Genomic DNA, 15,357 nt, shown 5'->3' on the forward strand with positions numbered 1-15,357 from the left:
TATGTATGGATTGTGATGAGTTGTATGAGCCCCTACTAAAATGATTAAAAATTTTCTGTAATCAGTCATTTATCCCAGAGTCACATTTAAACTAGTTTCATTAAGAAAAGAATGCATGAATTGAGACCTTAGAAGCAATATACTTTTTTTACTTATCCTCATAAAATAATGTGCAATAAAGGTATTATTAGAAAATAGAAATCTCATTTACTGTTGAAAATATTTCAAAGAATGAATAGTATCATATTTATTGTGCTAAAGTATCTTAACTTTGATAGAACAACCTGAAAGGATTACCAGCAAGAAAACTATGGACCTGCAATCATACTTATAAACATGAAATCTAAAATTTTTAATAAAACATCAACAAATCAATCTCAGCGTACATGGAAAGACAAAATACTCCATGATAAAGTAGAGTTCCTACTTTGAATACAAGAATGTTTTATTATCAATGATTCAATTTGCACAAAAAAATGTATCCTCTACTTAAAGACACATGATCATCTCAAAACATGAATATATTCTGAATAAAAACTTAAGTATTATGATGTAAACCTTTAGTAAACTGACATGTAAAGATGTCCATATTTTTGAGTAAAGTTTAAAAAAAAGACAAACATACCCAAAAAGAGAACCCCAAAACACAAGCAATGTAATCTTTGTAAGAGATCAAAAACTATTGTATGAAATAAGATCTGGAAGACTACACTCCAAATATCCAAATTCAGACTACCTTTAGCTTCTCCTGTATGCTTTCCGCTCTACATTAGCCTCCCACGTGACTGACAGAGTGCTTGCAATAATGGGCTGAAACGTAACAGCAATGAGGAGGAGTTGCAAGACAGGCAGTGTAGTGCTATAGTCTGTGGTAGAGTCCTATGCACTGACAACAATTCTAAGGCACCTCACAATTTTTGTAATAAGAATATGTACCTATCAACTGGGAAACATTAAGAAGATATGGTATTGTTTTCAGTTAGAAACTCTCTAACAGGTGAACTAACGGTATCCAGGTCTTGTATATTGCTTATTACAGAAACAAAACAAAACTGTGTTTGTTAGGGGCATCAAGTCACTTCAACTCATAGTTTAACAGAACCTGATGCTGCCAGGTGCTGGACCATCTCACAGCAGTGGGTGCACTTTTTAGTGACCTTTTGATTTTTTCATGCACGGTGCTCTTGCTACCATTAGTGTTCACTCTATTAACATTTTTCTCGAGATAGTCTGTTTATTTTTGTGAAATGTGCTCAAGGTTACATTTTAGAGATTGTGGACTTCTTTTAATTTTCTTCAGCTTTGACTTGAACTTTCATGGAGCAATTGATCAGCCACAGTAGGCCCCTGGCCTTATTCTGTCCAGTGCTGTTGAGCATCTCCATCGTCTCCTCACAGATGTGGTCTATCTGATTCCTGTGTGTTCCACCTGGTGAAAGGCACATGTATGGTTGCCATTTATATTGTGGAAAATGACATGTGCAATGAAAAAAGCCATTGTTATTGCAAAATTAAAAAGAGTCTAGCTGGCACAATGTGTTCTGTTAATCATAGGGTCAGTTGTTCAAAGCTACCAGGTGGTCTGTGGGAGAAAGACGTAGCAATCTGCTTCTGTAAATATCTACAGTTTTGGAAACCCCAGGGACTATTCTACTCAGTCCTATAGGAATTCTCATCGTTGGAATCAATTAAAAATAGTGGGTTTTCAAACAAAATGCTATCAGGTGATCTCTGTGTCTTCCTCTCACTAAGATCATATTTTCTAACAACTGATTATTTTTTTGTTGTTTCGTTTGCAAATTTACATCCTAATAAATTGATCAAGTATACCATCAAGACACATTGATTATTATCACAACTACAGAAGCTGGTAAAAATATTCACTATCTTCATCTTTGGAATGAGTGGTTGATGGGTAAATATTAATAGCAATAGTACTTACTGCTATCATATGCTTTGTAGGCATGTGGATAGTATTCTAACACTTACATAATTGTACCCCAGGAAATGTCCTTTTTGATGAGAGATGCAACATCATTCTTTTTCAGTTTTTTTATATTCCTGGTGCAGTAGGCCAGATGATTGACTGACTCAAAAGAACCAAATACAGTCCAATAAAAATCACTGATGCCTAGGAAATAATCTTCCTGCATTTTATTTCAGTTTTGATGAATCTCAATTTTTCTGATTCATACATTGTGCATTCCGTGTTTGAACAGCAAACCAACTGAGGAGGGGGTCAACACAATGGAATACTATCGAACCATACAAAATAAGAGCAGCCACATAGATAAATCTGAGCGAAAGAAACTTGTTATTATAACTCCATGACTGTTGCTTGTATTTGAATTAATTTTAAAATCAGGAAAATTTCTTCACCAGTAAACAAAGTTAAAATAATAATTGGCTTTAGAAGGAGTGCAAGGGAACTTATTAGAGTATGAGACAAGTTCTACATCTGTCTGAGTAGAAGTGTAAAGGCATCTCAATAGATATGTAAGAATATACTGAGTTGTACTTTAGATTGTGCATTTAGCTTGTATGAAAGTTACACTTTGATAAAGTGAAATTAAAAAGCCAGTCTTTACAGGAAGAAAGAAAATATTCCGGTCAGCACAATGAGAAGAGGCTCTTTCAGGGTGCATGCTAGCAGTCAGCACATTTTCAGGCGATGAGGATATTATCATCTGAATACACTTAATTATTACAACTGGCCAGCAGTCATTTATAGAAATTGTTCATAAATATTTAATCACACTGCCTGGGCACATTTCTAAAGACCTTTTAATACCTTCCTTTCGAGGTTCATTGGTGTGATATTCTAAGATTGAGCTCTTAACATTGAAGAAAGTGAAAAAAGTTCAGTGTGGATTGCCTGAATTTGGTAAGGAAGAAATCCATTTCTTGCTTGGCTTCTGTTTTACAGTGTATTCTTCTTTTTTAGCCCCAATATATTCATATTGCTTAATTAAGCAAATATGGATTTTACACCCCACCCTTCCAAAAATGCTCACAGTTCTAACATGCCAAACTCCCTCCACTTGAAGATTAGTTTATCTATAAGAGAGAGAGAGGATGGGAAAGGATCTGCCAAGGGCAAACTATAAGCACATCATGAGCAACTGGCACAATCTTAAGATACCATTAAAATCGTTCCATTCTACCATTTGCCTATGGGGATATTTTCCTTTCCAAGAGCTTTGGGATCAAATGTCTGAGCATTATACAAAGTTGCCAAAGTTGCCAGCATAATCAGAAGGGTATGCACCCTGATTTCACATGCAGTTCGTTCTCGGTCATTCCCCTCTAAGTTTCCTTGTGAGCTCCTTTTCCAGGAGGATGGAGAACAATTAATGATGTTCCAGATTTTTTCTAATTCAAGTTGCCCTCCAGTATCAGCATGCAGACATTAAAAATTGAGCCCCAAATGATAGTTTTGAAAATCATCCAACTCTCCAGGTAACATGGCAGGGTTTCATCTTTCTTTCCCTCCCAATGCCTTTCCCCGGTGATTTGTTGATCAGGGAAGTTGTTTCCGGAGAGTGGGGTAGTTCAGGATTTCTGCGTGTCTTCTGTTCCCCAGGATAACTCTGTGGAAATGGCTTTTGCCTGCCAATTTGTCTGATGCGTGTCCCGTTGCCATGTTGCCGTTTACACCTCAAACTCATTGCTTGGTGATATTTCCATGAGCCAAGCCCAGGAGTGTTTGCTGGAGGGATCTATCAGGTGGCCTAAGTGCCTTTGAACTTCTGCATATTTTCATACCTCACTTAACTATATATTCTTGCCCATAGACCTCATTGCCTCTCACCTAGATAGGCACTGTGCCAGAAACACTGGCAGAGTGACTTCAAGCCTCCCTTGGTGTTAGCGTCTAGGGGCCTATGAAATTTCTTTATCTAAATTCAGTTCATAGGACAGTGGTCCATAACTTTAGAGTACATCAAAAGGACATGGAGAGTTCATTGAAACACAGATGACTGGCCATGTACACAGATTGTCTGAGTCAGTAAGTCTAAGGAGCCCTGGGGGTGCAGGGGTTAAGGACTCCACTGTTAATCAAAATGTTGATGGTTGAACCTACCAGCAGATCAATGGGGAAATTTGAGACACTCTGATTCTATAAAGATTACAGTCTTGGAAACATTCCTGGGCCATTTTACTCTGACCTATAGGGTCACTATGCGGCCACCAATCACGTCAAAGACAATGGGAAAATGGAGTCCAATAATTTGCATTTTAGCAAGCCCCCAAGTGATGCCTATATTGATAACAATGTTTCATGCGCATCTTTGGGAATCACTGTCCAAAGAGCAATGCCAACTTCACAGAAACTGAGTCTTGTATACCTCTGATCTTTCCTGGCTTTCAAAGTCGAGGTGGAGTTGCCTATGCTATCATTACCTTTCAAACCCCTATAGTGATTTGAAGGGAAAAACATTGTGCTAATGGTCTCATTATCTAGTACTTCAAAACCTCTTTGTGATCTTCTTTTTCCAACTCCCACCCTACTCTCTTTCCTCCTCCCATCCCTTTACAATCTCTTGGCACCGGAAGAAGAGGATTAGGCTTTTTGACATCTCCTGTGTTTGATACCTCCTTACCCTAGGCAAAACACCAAATAGCATAGCTGCTATAGATAGGCAGGCTATCTTCTTTACACTTCTGGAAGACGTTGTACTGAAATTGTTCACAATATTTAGAAAATTCTTTCTAACGGCTTTAAAGGCAATCATTTTCTGGAGGATCATACTACGATCTGAATTGATATGAACTCACTCTTTCAGAAGAAAGAATCAATGTCAATGACAACTCTCCATCCTACATTAATGTCTAAAGAAAATACCGCAACTACCACACTTTTGACATGGCTTGAAATTTCGTTGTTCAGAATGGATTCTTTCTCTACTTTTTGTATTGCCATGGAATTAAAATAGACAGAAGGTATTAATATTTTGAAAATTTGCATGAAAACAATTAGTGCAGTGGTCTGATGGATCATGGAAACATCTGTTTTCATGACTCAGAAGAACTAGATGGTGCACAGTTACCACCACCATCTACCCTGGAAAGGATAGCATTAGAAGGTCCAAATAAAGTGGGAGAAATTTGTGAAACAAAAGTCAAAGTCATCTGGAGGAAAACCAGATCAGACTGGACACACAGAAGGCAATCTCAGCAGTGCCCAAACCTAGTGGCCCATCGGTTTTGATTGGAAATGTGAAATGATATTGTATATTGCAACTTTAATTCTAATGAGCCCTTCTGAGGTCATTATTGAGGTTTATATAATGCCCAAAATGTAAAAAAAAAAAAATGTCAGACTTACTGGTCAGAGAATGATTGAATCCCTGAGCCCGTCCTTAGTCTGGGACTGAATTAACCTATGACCTATTTTTTAGCCAAACAATAAGATGGACAATCACTGGTGAGGTACACACAACGTGGACTTATCAACCATTTAGGATGGAGGAGGCAGCATTTACTCAAGGACAGAGCTCAGAAGGGTTCGGAGAGAAAGAAGAATGGAGACAGAGCACAGGGAAGAGGGGAAATCGGTCATGTTATACTGAGGGGATTGCAATGAACGAGTGAGGCAGAATGTGTATGAGTCGTTGAAAGTAAAATTGATGATCTGCTCTGTAAACATTCACACAATTCATAATACAATTTTTTTAAAATATGGAACGCTTCACACATTTGCATATCATCATTGCGCAGGGGCCATGCTAGTCTTCTCTGTATCGTTCCAATTTTTGTATATGTGCTGCCAAAGCGAGCACCATAATACAATTTTAAAGGCTGGACCAGAATATGTTTGTTCTTCATTCTAATATTAAACATTAACAATGAAGAGTCCCATGTTATCGTGTTCTAGGAGTTCTTGACTTGGTCCAGTTCTAAGCAGTCCATTGGTACCAAGCTAATACGTATCATCCCAATGTAGAACTTATCTAAGCAGTGGGTGGGGACATTCCTTAGAGGCCACTCATATGACTTATGCATGCACGTGGATCAATTCCTCTCACAGAGGCACATTAAAGCCTCCGGGAAGATGACAAGCTAGGGAAGACATAGACCTGGAGGGTTTTCCAAGATAGTAAGTGCGATTGTAGCACAAGTCGCACAAGTCAAGAGTAGCAACTTCAGCTTCTACACATGGAGATTTACTTCCAGGAAACTACAGATAGCTGCTAGTGAGCAGAGTCCCTGAACGGTACAAATGGTTAAATCCTCTATTACTAGTTGAAAGTTTGTCATTGGTTGAAAATGCACATTGTAAACAATTCTAAAGTCATGGAAATGCAGTTATTAAACCAGCATAGGGGATCATGGGACGAGTTTATTATGGAAGTAATGAAATATTCTCATCAAGTTTATGTGTCCTGTGGCAGAGCCAGCCCCGTGGTCATCTCCATTACAATACCCTCCCTCAATGTGTCATCCCTATTTCTCTTTCTCCACATAAAAGACCTCAACGTTTACCCCTTGTGCCTTTTTTCTTGAAGTTATAGAACTGATTTTGCCAAAAGCTAGACCCAGAGTCTTATCATAAGAGTGGCTAAATTACAATACCAGTTTGATTTCCTGTGCTACCGTGAGGGTATTGACAGGAAAGAAATGGGACCCTGAAACTTGGGATGTGGACATATGGACAAATAACCGTAAGATGGAGACATTGGGCCCCTGAATTCTATTGAATCACTTCAGCTATCAGTACCACCCCTCTCATCTGAAGACATTACTCCACCTTGTCCTATTAACCCATTATTAGTAAAACCATCATCCCTTCCACCTCCATTCAAGGAGAGTAACCCGCTGTGCGTGCTGACAGCGCAACTGCAGTTTTGTTGGAGCATCACTTGGGACAGAGACCTTACAAGACATTGATGAAGGTTCCCAGAAAACATCCTCACCACCCAGTATTGCTACTAGCTCTATAACTTGACTTAAGTCCAAGCATACCCACCCAAAAGATGTAAACCTAGTTACCCCAAAAGAGTTGTGCCATGCTACCACCAAAAATAAAAATAGAAAACTTGTGAGTTTTCTAATATGTTCATTAAAAAACCTGGAAAATATGTGTGGGAGGGGCTACTAAAGAAGGTGAGATAATGGTGACATAATCACAAACTTGAATCAGTCTGATGTCATTGCTGCTAAGGGTACACCAAGCACGGGTTCTTCATTCAAGGCTTCAACTTTAGAGGGTAAAAGAGGATCTAAGAATTTATTTGATGGGTTCTCTGATGCATAGATTGTATAAGGGCTACACTGTCAAGTTGAAGTGCTAGCCCTACTTTGGTATACTGTAGAAAATACCCAACGGCTTAGGGAAATTCGTATGTTAGAGTGCACATGTCAGAACAGAACCACACAGGGTGTGCTAGAGAACATACTTTTTACCAGAGCAACGAGGAACACATTTGTGAGGGAGATAAGGGTTAGACGGCTAACTGCAAAGTCAGTAGTTCAAACCCACCTAGCACTCTGTCTGAGAAGGTTGAAGCTGTCTGCTCTTTTAAAGATTTATAGTCTCAGAAACCCTATGTCGGGTCGCTCTGAGTCAGAATTGACTCCATGTCAGTGGGTTTGGTTTGGGGGTTTCAGTGTACAAATCATGCTTGCTCATTAAAGTAAAAGAACACAAAGAAGTGAAAATAAATATAAAAACAATCTATATTTCCACTATCTTGAAATAACCACTGTTAACATTTGACATACATCTTTTTAGATATTGTCCTCATTTTTTAGATAGATGTATTTATGCAAAAATGTAATAGTAATTTATAGTATTATAATCTGCTTCATATTTCTTGGCAGCATTTTAAAAATTATGTTATGTGTCCATATTACGATATGGTTCCATGTTTATGTCTGTAAAAACTACTTAATATTCATCTATTTATTACAAACAAAACCAAATTATCCCTAATTTTTAGAGAATTCAAAGATTCTAAGCATTTGCTATTTTTAAGTTTTATCATAATGAATATTGTTTTCAGTGATTTAATAATAATTTCTTTAGATTAAATTTTCATAAGTAAAAGTCCAAGATCTAAAGATGTGCACATTTTTAAATATTTGTAATTAATTCCCCGATTGCCATCTAAATAAATGACATATTTTTCTTAATACTATTTATGAGTGTCATTTCACCAGACCTTCCCCACCACTTAGGATTAATGTTTTTAAACTTTTTACACTTCATAGTATAAAGTTCAATCTGATTATCTTAATTTCTTCAATTACTGGTGAAATCAAAATTTTGCCATTTATCATTTTATTGAAAGAGGGGGCTTCAAAAATTCATGAAAAGATTCCATTTTATTTTCATTTCATTTTCCCATGAGCTTTTAGAAAACTCTTCATATTTATTCTTTTATAAATTAACTTCCTGGTGCTTTTAGATGATCCTATTTATTTTCAATCACTCATTATGTATTTATAGTATAAATATTTTTATGACATTCATGAAGCCCAATTTTCATCTGTGTTGAATTTATTTTATATTGTTCAAATTCTACTGCTCAGAGTTCTCAAGCACCAAATAAATTTAAAATATTGTCAAAATTAAAATTTTCAATGAAATATTAGGCTGGGTAGTGTGAACGTTTACCTGGGACATTACCTCCCTACCTGTACAAGATTGAATTCCATTCTGAGAGACATACAGAACAATCTTTCTTCTGTAACTTCAAAATAAAAGAAACAAAGTTTAGCACTGTATATAAGTAAAATCTTCCAAATTTATATGCCATATTTACTCAAAGAACAATTACTATTTTAATGACTCTAGCCAACCTACAGAAACATATATGAACAATGTCCAATCTAGTTTTCATAGTAAAACCAAGATAAATTTCAACAAGACATTGCCATGGTGCCATATGAAAAATTAAAATAGCTCAGAGTCATATCTACTTTCTGTGCAAGAAAAAGTTCTTGTATATAGAAATAAACAATGTTCAATTTATACATTGAAACTCCTAACAGACCAGAGATTCTTGAGAATTCAATTTGATGATGGCATCTGGCCATTATAATGGGGCACTCACTCTCAAACATGCCACAGTATAAAGCTCATTCTCTGATATGTATCCCTTTTCTCCCATATAATAAACAAATTATTCCTGAGATCTGTAATGCATTTGGGGGGGCTGCATTTAGAACATCACAATATGACCTTGGTGCTTAATCTGGAATGACCATCAACCAAAAAATAAATCAAATCAATGATTTTTCACTTTTCTGGAGTATGATTTCTAATTCTTGAGTAAATTTCAGAGAAGCATCAAGAAAGAGCCATTTTCTAGAAGATTCTGGGTCAGACTCTGAATGTGGAAGGCCTGGTGTAAATGATATCACTTGTTATTCCGCTAATAGACTGCCCTCCCATGTCGAAAAGTTTTGAAGGCCACGACTGACAGCTGGCCCAGTTATTTTGTTCCCAGATGGCTGACCAAGCACTTTCTGTATGCACCGTTGGTAACGAAGAGACTACATTCTCTCAGATTATTTATCATTTCTGTCATCCAGACTTCTCCTGAGGAAAGCGGTCAGTGCTTGCGCACATGGAACCTATTTTTCTTCATGAAGCATCGCTTTGATCTGGGAGAACACGGCCGTGTCCTCTCGTTTAACCACGCCCAGCCCTTTCCTCCCCGCTTTTCCACCTGCTCTCTTTGCCCTGCTCACTCTCACTCCAGCTTTGCTCGCTTGACAATGACGACAGCCAAGGCACTAACATGCGGCTCCGAGCTTAGATTCTATGTGTTGATCACTCCAGTGGGATTGGAAGATGTTAATAAAATAGAGGCTGAACACATGCCCATAATAAATAAAGACCATCAGGTTATAAGGTGATATGGTCTCCTGGTCAAGCTAGAGTAATTCAGAAAAATGGAACAGATGTTGCATTAGCTACTTTATTGACATTTTACCAACTTCTGGATACAGGAGACCACTCCTTCATTTTTGAAAAACTTTCAAAGAAACCACATTTTCTTGGTTTCTCCAGCACAGATTAGAGAGACCTAATCTCAGTTTCTTTCTTTTCAATCACCAAGTTTTAGGATGAGCCAAGACTCAGTACTGAGTCTTTTCATTCTTCATTTATACATTCTTCTAGGCAATTTTATCCACTCTCATGGGTTACGATGTACATATTTTTCTTTCTTTTTGCCCTAAACTCCAAAATATATATCTTCATGGTGGAACTCAGACGTCCAGAAGGAATATTCCAATTTACCTGATTTCACTATAGTGGGCTGAATAGTGCATCTCGAAAAGGTTCATCTCCCAGACCTGAAAAATGTGACATTATGTTTAAAAAAAAAAGTTTGTGTCGATGTAGTTAAGTATATTGACTTGAGCTTACCCTGGATCGAAGACAAAGACAGAGACTACGGATCATGCACCTACGGCAAAGAACTACCTAGCGCCAAGCTGGAAGAAGCCAGGGAGAGCTCTCTCTTAACTTTGGGGAGACACAGGACCCCTTAAATGTCCGTAATTGCGTTGCCATGGAAACAATGGGGCCTCCTGGAAGGTGAAGCTCTTGGTTGATGTTAGGCCCGTATGGAGCCCACTCCAACTCATAGCACTCCTTTGTAGAACAGAATGAAGCCCTGCTCCGTCCTGTGCCAGGCTCCCAATGCTTTTGTTTAAGATGATGGCTGCAGGTACTGTATCAGTACATTCCTTGAGCATGTCCCTTTGTTCTCTGACTCCACTTTACCAAGCCTGGTGTCTTCACCCAGACATCGGGCGTTCCTTATAACATGTTCAAAGTATACGAGATGTCGCACCACCTTTCCTTCTGAGGATCATTTGGCTGTACCTTCAAGACATTTTTTTTTCTGGCTGTTCACAATATTTTCCATATTCTTTGGCAGCACCATATTTCATATCTATCAATTCTTCCCTGGTTTGCTTTGCTCCATGCTACACGTTCACATGCATACGAGGTGAATATCATGGCTTGGGTCAGGGGCACTTTAAGTCCCCAAAGCGATATCTTTGTTCTTCAACCCTTTAAGGAGGTGCAGCAGACTTGTTCAGTCAATATGCTGTTTATTTCTTGAGTACAGCTTCCATCATCATTAACTGTGGATCCAAGGGAAATGAACTTTACGACCACGTCATTTTTTCTCTGTTTTCTGTGATGTGGTCTTGTAAGCAAGTTGTTAGGATTATTATTTTCTTTACATTGAGTGCTTCAAGTCCTCCTCACTTTCAGCAAGCTAAGTTGTGTCATCTGAATATTGTGGTTGTAAATAAGCCTTCCTCCAATACGGATGGCATATTCTTCTTCATAAATTCCAGCTTCTCTGATTATTTGCTCAACACATGGATTTGAACATGTATCATTAAAAGATACATCTCTGATGCAAACCTTTCCTGATTTTAAATTATGCAGTATTCCCTTGTTCGGTTCTAGCAACTGCTTGTGGTCCATGTACCGGTTCCCCACGGACTCAATGAAGGGTTCTGGAATTCCCATTTCCCATTCTTCTCAATGTTATCCATAATCTGTTATGATCTCCATAGTTTAATACCTTCTCTGCTTTTAGTCAAGATCCACATGAAGTGAACCATGATGTCCTCATACTACATCCTCTTCTGAATTTGACTTGAATTTCTGGCAGCTTCTTGTCCATATACTGCTGCAAATTTTGAATTATCTTTAGAAAAAATTACTTGCATGTGATCTTAATGATATTGTTTGGGAGGGTGGAGGGAAGGTGGGGTCAAAAGGAGGAACTTATTATAAGGATCTATGTATAGCCTCCTCCCTGGGGGATGGACAACAGAAAAGTGGGTGAAGAGAGACATCGGACAGTGTAAGATATGACAAAATATAAATAATTTATAAATTATCAAGGATCCATGAGGGAGGGGGGAGCAGGGAGGGAGTGGGGGAAATGAGGAGCTGATACCAAGGGCTCAGGTAGAAAGCAAAAATGTTTTAAGATTTGATGATGATGGCAACAAATGTACAAATGTGCTTGACACAATGGATGGATGTATGGATTGTGATAAGAGTTGTACAAGCCCCAAGTAGTTGTTTTTTTTTTGAAAAAAGGTAACTTTAAAGTAGCACTGTTATGGGAGGATATAGTGGGAACAATATTAATTATGAGAATGTGATTGGGATCTCCCACTCACAAGGATGGAGGCTTCCCTGCACCCCAGAAAGTCAGCCTGCCAGGCTTCTTAAATGAGAATAAAGGATTCATCCGCATTACATTCTCTCCTTCTTCGCTGTTTCCCACACTGGAAGAGTTTGATAAGCAGTGTTGTCAGCTGTTATCTGAATGAAGGCTTGGTAGAGTTTTTGGTTTTTCACCTTTTTGCAGTGCATAAAGTTTTTCTTCAATTATTCAACCTGAGATCTGCTGAGCATGCACTTCCTCTTTTGACTTTCTAACACCAGGTCTTTGCACATTTCGTTACAATACTTTGTCTTTTTGAGATTCTCTTTGGAATTGCTGCTTAGTCCTTTGATTTCATCCTTTCTTCCTTTGCTTTAGCCATTCTACGTTCAAGGGCAAGTTACAAAATCTTTCCTGACACCCATTCGAGTTCTTCTTCTTTCTTACCCTTTTAAAGGCCTTTTGCCTTCTTTAAATATGACGTTGGTGATTTTATCCCATAACTCATCTGTCCGGTCTTCTGTCATCAGTGTTCAATGTGTCAAATCACTTCTTGATATATCCTTGGAATCCAGATGGCATACACTCTGGTTATATGTTGGCTTTTGAGGATTTATTTCAATTTTCTTCAACTTCAACCTGAACTTACATATGAACAACTGATGGTCTATTTCACAGTCAGCCCCTGGGCCTGTTTCGGCTGCTTCTCTATTATTTCTATGGATCTAGTCAATTGGATTCTTGTGCATTCCAATAGTAGGGGGTCATGTGTACATTATGCTGTTTAAAACATATATTTGCAGTGAAAAAGTTACTGGCATTGCAAAATTCTGTCGTGTTTCTCCAACTTCATTTCTATTTCTATTGTCTTGTATTATTGAGGCTATATTTTCCAACTATGAATCCTTCTTTCTACCTTTACACTCTGATCACAAATAATTATCAATGCATCTGACTGAATATTTGATCAATTTCAGACTGAAAATATTCTACAATTTTTCAAGTTCTTCATCAATCATGAGTTTCAGTTACACATTTCCTCCTTTTTAACCATGCAGACCAATGTTTGCATTTGATGAGTAAAAACATCTGGAGAGTTTTTAACACTGTAACCCTAAATTTAATTTAATTTACTTTTATTTAAATATCTATTTACCTTTTATTTTTGAACTATAGTACAAAGAAAATCATTGGATATAATGGCACAGCCCATTTCATTGAATTAGTGACTGTATCCTATTAAGTTTCCCATATGGGTGGGTCTTGCTCTTTTTTTGTTTTTCTTCTCCCCCATCCCACTCTCATTTTCGGGTCCCTTCCCTTTCCCCCACACCCCACTCTAGCCTCCTTGCCAGCTTGAAAGTCTTATCCTTTGGTATGAAGATCTTTTTTTTTTCCTTTTTAATAATAGTGTCATAAAATATCTTTATGAGATGGACTTACTTTTCTGAACATGTTTTCTAATTTTGTCCATGTCTTAAGGTGATTGACAGATTTGTCACAGCTCTTTAAGGATGCATCATATTCTATTGTATGACTATATCAGAGTTTGTTTATCCATTCTGCTATAGTTGTAGGTTTTTAAAAATTATTTCCGTCTCTTTTCTCTTCTAGAAATTACTGCAATAAGCAAAATGGGCAAATATCTGTTCATGTTTGTTCTTTACTGCTTTAGGGTTTATGCCACATAGAGAGATTGCAGGATCATAAATATTTCTCTTTGTTTAAGGAAGTGCCATACTGTTTATAATGGCTATACAATTCTACAATCACATCAGCAATGTGTGAGCATTCCGATCTCTCCACACCCTCTCTAGAACTTACTATTTTCTGTTACTTTGAATTTGCTAAGAGTGTCCGTGTGAGGTAGTAGCTCGCTGTTTAATTTGTATTTCTCTGATGGCTAAATATTCATGAAATTTGTGATCCATCCATGACATATAATATTCATTGAAATTGTCAATTGACCAAACAAAATAATTGTTCTACTTTACAAGAGCACATGACAATTTATACAATCTGTGAGCTTATCATTTATTTAATCCTTTGACTTTGTTGAAAGACTTTGGAAAGTCCAATTTCCAGATATTTCTATCACTTATTTGGTTATTTTCTTCCTTTTGATTTTCAATTCTTTGTGGTTGAAGGACTAATTGAAACAGATGTCATGGTACTTCACAAAGTACATTGAAGGAAAGGAATTCATCCAACTCATGCCCTTCAAGGCTGAGCTGCTTTCCTTCCCTTCCCATGCTCTGACATAGTCATTCCTGAGAAGTTCAAGTGCTTGTTCCTTAAGGAAACAAAGCCCAAGTGGGATAGTGCACCTCTACCTGTTCTAGTCTCTACCTTCTCACACCAGTACATATTCAAGGGATTTTCTGACACTCAGGGTTTCTACCATCCCCAAATCTTGGCATCTTTCTCCTTCTGCTATCTCCCAAGCCGTGTTTCGCCATGCCGCTCCTGCTACTACCACCTCTGGTAGTTTCCATGTTCTTTCCTTGTGAAATTCTCATCTTGTGGGCGAAAATAGGGAGGAATGGCAAAATCTGGTAGGTCGCTGTGTTTGGTAGAATACAGTCACTAATACATTTTTATTTGGACACATTCACTCAAAATCCTGAGATAAAAAAGTGCATGTATTATTCTCTGCTTAGATCGGACTGACAATCATAAGACAATAAAAATGGCAACTCAACTGCATGAAGTAAAAATAGACCTATTTAAATTTCCAAGCCACAATATGCACGAAAGTAGAAAGGATTTAATCACCATCATAATAAAAACTAAAGAATAGAGGTATTTTTAAATCATTTTATTGGGGCCTCTTACAGCTCTTAAAACATTCCATGTATCAGTTGTATCAAGCATTTTTGTACATATGTTGCCATCATCATTTTATAAACATTTACTTTCTATTTGAGCCCTTGGTATTAGCTCCTCTTTTTTCCCTCCCCCAAACCACTCTTGTGACCCTTACTTTATATTTCTAACCATATTTTATTAGAGAAAAATACCAATGATCAATTATGTGACAATATTTTCTTCCTGTCACAACTCCTTATAATTATTTTATTCTGTATACTAAGAAAACTTAAATTATCATCCCTGCACTTTTTTTTGTTTGTTTGTTTGAATTAAATAATAATTATATTAGGGGCTCATACAACTCATCACAATCCGTACATACGTCATT

General features: G+C 37.4%; 1 non-coding gene across 1 annotated transcript; it reads right to left on the reverse strand.

Annotated features, from left to right (window-relative positions):
- Window positions 1–5,676: 5,676 nt before the first annotated feature.
- Window positions 5,677–5,783, reverse strand: LOC115872198. Its single transcript, XR_004047729.1, has one exon. It is a non-coding gene; the product is annotated as a U6 spliceosomal RNA (small nuclear RNA).
- Between the last annotated feature and the right edge of the window lie 9,574 nt (window positions 5,784–15,357).

Source organism: Echinops telfairi, unplaced genomic scaffold, assembly GCF_000313985.2.
Source record: "Echinops telfairi isolate 266 unplaced genomic scaffold, ASM31398v2 ScPeMD7_7420;HRSCAF=8458, whole genome shotgun sequence".
In the NCBI taxonomy this organism is placed as follows: domain Eukaryota; kingdom Metazoa; phylum Chordata; class Mammalia; order Afrosoricida; family Tenrecidae; genus Echinops; species Echinops telfairi.